Source organism: Hoplias malabaricus, chromosome Y (genome assembly GCF_029633855.1).
Source record: "Hoplias malabaricus isolate fHopMal1 chromosome Y, fHopMal1.hap1, whole genome shotgun sequence".
Taxonomy (NCBI): Eukaryota; Metazoa; Chordata; class Actinopteri; order Characiformes; family Erythrinidae; genus Hoplias; species Hoplias malabaricus.
Genome location: NC_089820.1, coordinates 82,855,009 through 82,861,585, shown reverse-complemented (window position 1 = coordinate 82,861,585; position 6,577 = coordinate 82,855,009).

The following is a 6,577-nucleotide window of genomic DNA, read 5'->3' as shown; positions in this document are numbered from 1 at the left end:
TTTATCACTTTCCTGCTCTATGCTCTGACTTCCTCCTTCACCATCACTTCCCCATTGTGGCTTTAGTTTAGAATTTCAAGTGTATATATATATATATATATATATATATATATATATATATATATATATAATATATGGCACTATTCAAAACAATTAAACTTCGTAATAAATAGACAGTAAATCATTCTGAGCTAGCAGTAGTTCCTAAAGCCTAAACAGGTGTAACTACTCACACAGAATCACAGCTCTCACACAAATATGAACGGAGAAGCCCATATTTAAATATTCAGGAGGTTATTTGCATTGATGATTAATAGGTAAATGTGGCCGTTACGGAAGCGGAACATGGGACTGGTTCACCTGCGCACGTTTTGAAGAAGGTTGTGATTTATGAAGAGAAAACATGAATAAATTCATGATCTGGGGAAAGTAATTGCTATTTTTCTGCTGTTGTTTCAGTTTCTTCACAGCAGCGGAGAGACAGCTCCAAACAGGGATGAGAAACATTAAATAAACACAGATACACAAGTCTGGGTAAATTAGACTATCACAGAGTAGTTCATCGATTTAACTATTGTTAATGTTTATAGAAATAAAATTAAATGTTGGTGTTGCTCCTGCTGAACATTGTTTTTTTTTTTTAGTAAAAGTGTTATTAAACAGACTGTTTCTTAAATGTGTATTTATTCATACACTCTCAGAGAAAAGGTACATTGGAGGTACATTAGAGATCATTAGCATCATGTCTGCGATGTAAAAACAGATGTGGGTTTGTGGGTTTTCTGGGTGAAACTAGGAATATTGAAGATAACCCATGCTGCTACATTCTAGATCTGGCATAGGCCAGGAAACATAATATGAGCAAGAAATAATAAAATAGTAGATTATTTATTGATCAAAAACAGCTCCTTCTAAGAGTGACAAGTTTTTTTTTAATTTATTTATTTAAACCTGGTTTTCTGCAGTTTACTTGATCTTTAGAACCGATTGCCAGCTCACAACAGTTTTCACTGAATATTAAGAAACGAGGAGAGTGTCTGTGATGTCACAACACAAGCGTCACAACAAGGAGGAGCCAGGAGGAGGAGGGAACAAGGTGGGCCCAACTGACTGGGTTTATTTTACATTTGACATCACCATCTCATAAAACATCATGAAGCACCTAACAAGTGCAACAACTAATGCTGCTACTCTGTGCCTTTAATGTAAAATTTTCAAGAAAAACCCTCCAATTGCTTGTTAAATTTCCCTGCAACTACAGTACATCAGGATTTAGAAAGCCTCCACAGAAAGCCACAGTCATAGGAAACATTTTGTACAAATTCAGTATAAAACTGTGAAGTCCATGATCTTAAATGAGTATAATTTATTTCAAAGTTCTTTTGAAATACAACAAAATTACAAACATAAATTACAGCAAACGAACTACAAACTCTGCTGAGTTAATGAGTGAATGATTTAGACAAACTGTATTAAACTAATGAAATAAGGTTAGTTCTGAATATATAAATAGTAGTTTTAAGTACAGTATTCAATGCTCAGCCTCAAACACCATTCATTTGTCATCTTTGCACAGGGGCTCCGTGAAACATGGGGCCAGCGGTAGTTGCTGGTCAATGAGGGAACCATGAGTGAACTTAGAGAACGATGTGAGTGACACTGTGAGTTTACACCATGGAGCATCACCAGTTTGTTTTTCACTGAGCTATTTTTATGTTATGGCTATGATTTAGGAACACACTCTGTAATTCGGGAGGATATGTCAGCCACAATGTCATAGGTCTGTATTTCATCATGCTTTTGTTAAAATAATGCTTTTAAAATTGGTATTTTTTAGATTTACACCCCCCCCACCCCTCCCACCTCTTCTACTGCAAAATGAAAATGTTTCCGTTTGTCTCGCTCCAGCTCAGGGTAGCGTCACTACTCATTCCCTGTGTTCTCAGCGTTTCTTCAGTCTGTAAAAGAAAAAACATCACCACTGATAGTAAATACATTAATTTATTGTCTGTAACTGCTTATCCATTCATCAGGGGGCAGGGAGCCCTAGCCCTAGACACGGCACCCAGGGAGCAGATGGGGGTTAGGTGCCTTACTCAAAGGCACTTCAGTCATGACCTTCCTGCTCTGGGGATTGAACCTTCCAGATACAAGCCCAGTTAATAAGTTGTGATTGAGCATGTGGTTTGACAGCAGTCAATCTTGTCAAAAAACACACAAAAAAAACCCAAAAAAAACCACAACACTGTAAATGTGTGAACTGGAGAAATCAGTGCTGTCACCACTGCCCCTGTGTTAGTTTTTGTGGAGACATATGATGTTTTCATTTTTTTTCTCTCTTGCTGTTGTGGGAGGCGGTCGCATTTTTCTCCCTCTCCGCTCCTTATCTTTAGTGCTTGGCTTCTCTGGTCTTGTCTTGCCTACCCACAGAGACTCTCTGAGCACCGCTCTTCGAATTAAAATTAGGAATGGAATTGATCAACTGGTCTCTCAACGCTGTTGACACCATCTTCTCATGGAGGAGCTTGGGCTCGGGGGAGCCCACCTGACCCAGTGGAACGACGTCGGCTGGATATGCCATGGATGGATGGGGAGGTGGCGTGTGGTGTGTCTGGCTCCTCTTTTCATTGAGGACATTGAAGATGTATACCTATTTAGATTCATGATCGTGGGCTCCAAGATTGAACTTTTGGAAGACAAGTGCAAAAATGGAACTTTGAATCAGAGGGACTATTAGCTCAAAATTCAGCTCAGGTCTCTGATCTCAACAAACTGAACTTATCTGTTTTGGCTGCCCCAGCTACCAACAGCCTTAAGCTGCTGATAGTCAAACTCCCCCGAAGGAACAGTTGCTATGGAGATCTGCTGCACCCTCCCGTCTTGAACTGTTGCACTGCTGGGCTCAAGGACAAGTGATCGCTTCACCATTCTGCGGACATTTTTCACAGACTGAACCTTGCCCCCCCCCCCCCCCCCCCCCACAAACACGCCTCCTACTGCTTTTGTCCACGTCACTGAAACTATCTGTGTGTATTGCTTGTGTGCTATAGGTGTTGTTTTTTTCAAAATCACACACTGTGTTGTTGTTTTTTTTTACTACCACTTCCCTGCTGTTTCTTCTAACTGGAAGATGGTGCGGGCACCTGCTGCCGTCGCATATTTTGCGCACACCTAACCCCTGTTTATGTGAGTGGACAGACGAAAAGTAATTTCGCTACAATGTTGTACTTGTTTAACTTTGTATGTGACAAATAAATGGAATCTAATCTAATCTAATCTAATCTAATCTAATCTAAAATTGTGAAATACAATGTGCCCAATGTATCACTTTTTCATAGTAAAATTCAGAAAACCTGGAAGAATAAATATCCACTGTTACACATCACTTAACTTAACTTAAAAACTTAACTTAAAAAATCAACATGAGGATCTGCATATTCAAACAAAATGACTCAGATGTAGAAAATGTGCCAAAATGAATAGTACAAGATCCATTACACTGATTTAATGCCAGTTGACATCTTTAGAGAATAGCGTTTAAAGTGTCTAGGTCAGTGAGTGTGGGGAAAGTCTGTTCTCTGGGTTGTTTACATTCAGACACTCCACTTTTAAGGTGGAATGGTATGTTTGAGGGAAAAAACAACATTGTTTGTACGTGGCTGAAATTAAACGTGTCTGTAAGTTTTAATTCACTACTTGAATTACCACAGAATCTCATCTGTTACTCGAGTTGTTTAGTTCTGTACCACTTTCGGTGTGTGATTACTTTCAGTTCCTTCTACAGCAAAAATAAGTATTACCCACCTATGGAGCAGGAATAGAGCAACATCCTCATTTTCGTTCATGCTTTTCAGCGTCTTTTCATTGTCTTTATTGTATTCCACTGTGCGCTGCTGTGAAATTAGGTGTGTGAAATAGGACAGAACCCGTTCCACTTTGGTGGAAAAGGGCTGTCCATGTCCTGGCTTGTTCACAATGTAAACAAAGTCAAACCTAGTTTTACTGAACTGTTATCAGCAGCAGCTCAAATCACCACGTCAATTTACTGTGACTGCTCTGGTGAAAATAGTGGTGATGTTCTAGCACTTGTTTCAAAATATTAATTCTCTGAATTAACTGTACCTTTAACATAATTGACATTTCAGAGAAATGTTAAGCCACGATTGGCACAGATCCATTTAGCCAGGGCCAGCACAGACATACATTTGCTAGAAGTGAGCCAAACCTGCTTTGATCATTGTGAATACGTGGGCCACTTTTGGTTCAGATGCAGTTCACCAGAACAGACAGACAGTTGGCCAACAGTGCCACATCTTTCCCAGTTGTGGCCCACATCAGAAAGGTCCCTGGTAGGTGCTCTTCTAATACTACATTTGTGTTTCTTCCTAAGAAGAATCGAACACCTGTCTACTGTGTCTGCAGTACTATAGCAACAAGACTCTCACACTTTTCAATAAGACAACTCACATTTTAATGTGGGAAATGTAGGAGGGAAGAAATGTCATAGTAATGGCATCCTATTAAAATACTACCTTCAAATTCAGTGAGCGTGATTTTACACGTGGCAATGACCAGTGATTAGGAGGTGTGTCCCAAAACTTTTGTCCATATAGTATGTAATGATAAAGTATTCCTGAAAGTGGCCTCTAGCATTTGGTAACACAATAGTGGTGATTTAAAGGTGTGTAGTCTGCATCCTGGCTCTTCAGGTGAGAAATTCTTTTCAGTTCAGATTTGACTAAGGTTAGATATGATGCAAGTAGATCTCTAGATTGGTTTGTCATTTCATTATGTTTCATTTACCGAACAAAACTGACCTTCTAACATTCATGGACGAATACTGTGACTCTAAAGGACAAGTTAAAAAAAATAAGAATTAAAAAGCATTCTACTTTTTTTATTTCAATTAAATACTGTCAATAAATCTTTAATGAAATCTTAAAAATGCTAATTTACTTTGGGGTGAACTATGAGAACATGTTCACAGGCTGTGTTAGCTCTGACAGAAGCAAAGGCATGTTTGCTTGCAACATAGTACCCATCATGTAATGGAAAAAAAGCTTCTTTTCCCCAGAAAATTGGAAGATTGTTATAGACATGGTTTAAAATGGAAATGAAAATACCTGCTGATTGTTTCTTGATGGTGATGAAGACAACAATGACTATAAGAATGATTAAACCCACTGAAATCAAGGCAAACCTAAGCCAGTTTATTATTATTTCATCTCTGGGCAGGTTTTGTTATAACACATAGAGCTAATGGATAAGTCATGACCTCTGCAGGAGACGGTGATGTTACAAGGGTCACTGCTGGATCACTTTGGGAATGAACTAAGAACTGGAGCCTTCACTGAATCTGAGGTACACACACACACCCATACACACACACCAACAATGATTAATTTCTATGACGGCTGTGGCACAGAGAAGTCTTAAAATTCCTATAAAAGGTTATATTAAGGTCACAAACTGCAGTAAACTCAGTTTAAGTTTCATTAGTGTTTATCAGTTTTATTAAACTTCCAGATAAATGTTGTAAACTCTGGTAGAGGCTCCTGTGTGTGCAGCTGAACTGAGTCACCAACCGAAACAAACACATCACTGGACTCTGTAGAGGAAGAAAATACAATAAAAACATGAATTAATAATAACACAGTTGCCCTAAGATTATACAGCATTTAAATGAATTTGGTGAAAATATACAAACCAGATTCCAAAAAAGTTGGGACACTAAACAAATTGTGAATAAAAACTGAATGCAATGACGTGGAGATGGCAAATGTCAATATTTTATTCGTAATAGGACATAGATGACAGATCAAATGTTAAATCTGAGTAAATGTAACATTTTAAAGGAAAAATATGTTGATTCAAAATTTCACAGTGTCAACAAATCCCCAAAAAGTTGGGACAAGTAGCAATAAGTGGCTGGAAAAAGAAAATTGAGCATATAACGAACAGCTGGAAGACCAATAACACTAATTAGGTCAATTGACAACATGATTGGGTATAAAAAGAGCTTCTCAGAGTGTCAGTGTCTCTCTGAAGCTAAGATGGTAAGAGGATCACCAATTCCACCATTGTTGCGCAGAAAGATAGTGCAGCGATACCAGAATGGTGTTACCCAGTGTAAAACTCTACAGTGCAAAGAGGAAGCCATTTCTAAGCAAGCTCCACAAGCTCAGACGTTTGCACTGGGCCAGGGGTCTTTTAAAATGGAGTGTGGCAAAATGAAAGACTGTTCTGTGGTCAGATGAGTCACGGTTTGAAGTTCTTTATGGAACACTGGGACGCCATGTCATCCGGACCAGAGAGGACAAGGATAACCCAAGTTGTTATCAAGGCTCCGTTCAGAAGCCTGCATCACTGATGGTATGGGGTTGCATGAGTGCTTGTGGCATGGGCAGCTTGCATGTCTGGAAAGGCACCATTAATGCAGAGAACTATTTTCAGGTTCTAGAACAACATATGCTCCCATCTAGACATCATCTCTTTCAGGGAAAACCCTGCATTTTTAAACAAGATAATGCCAGACCACATTCTGCAGCAGTCACAACATCATGGCTACGTAGGAGAA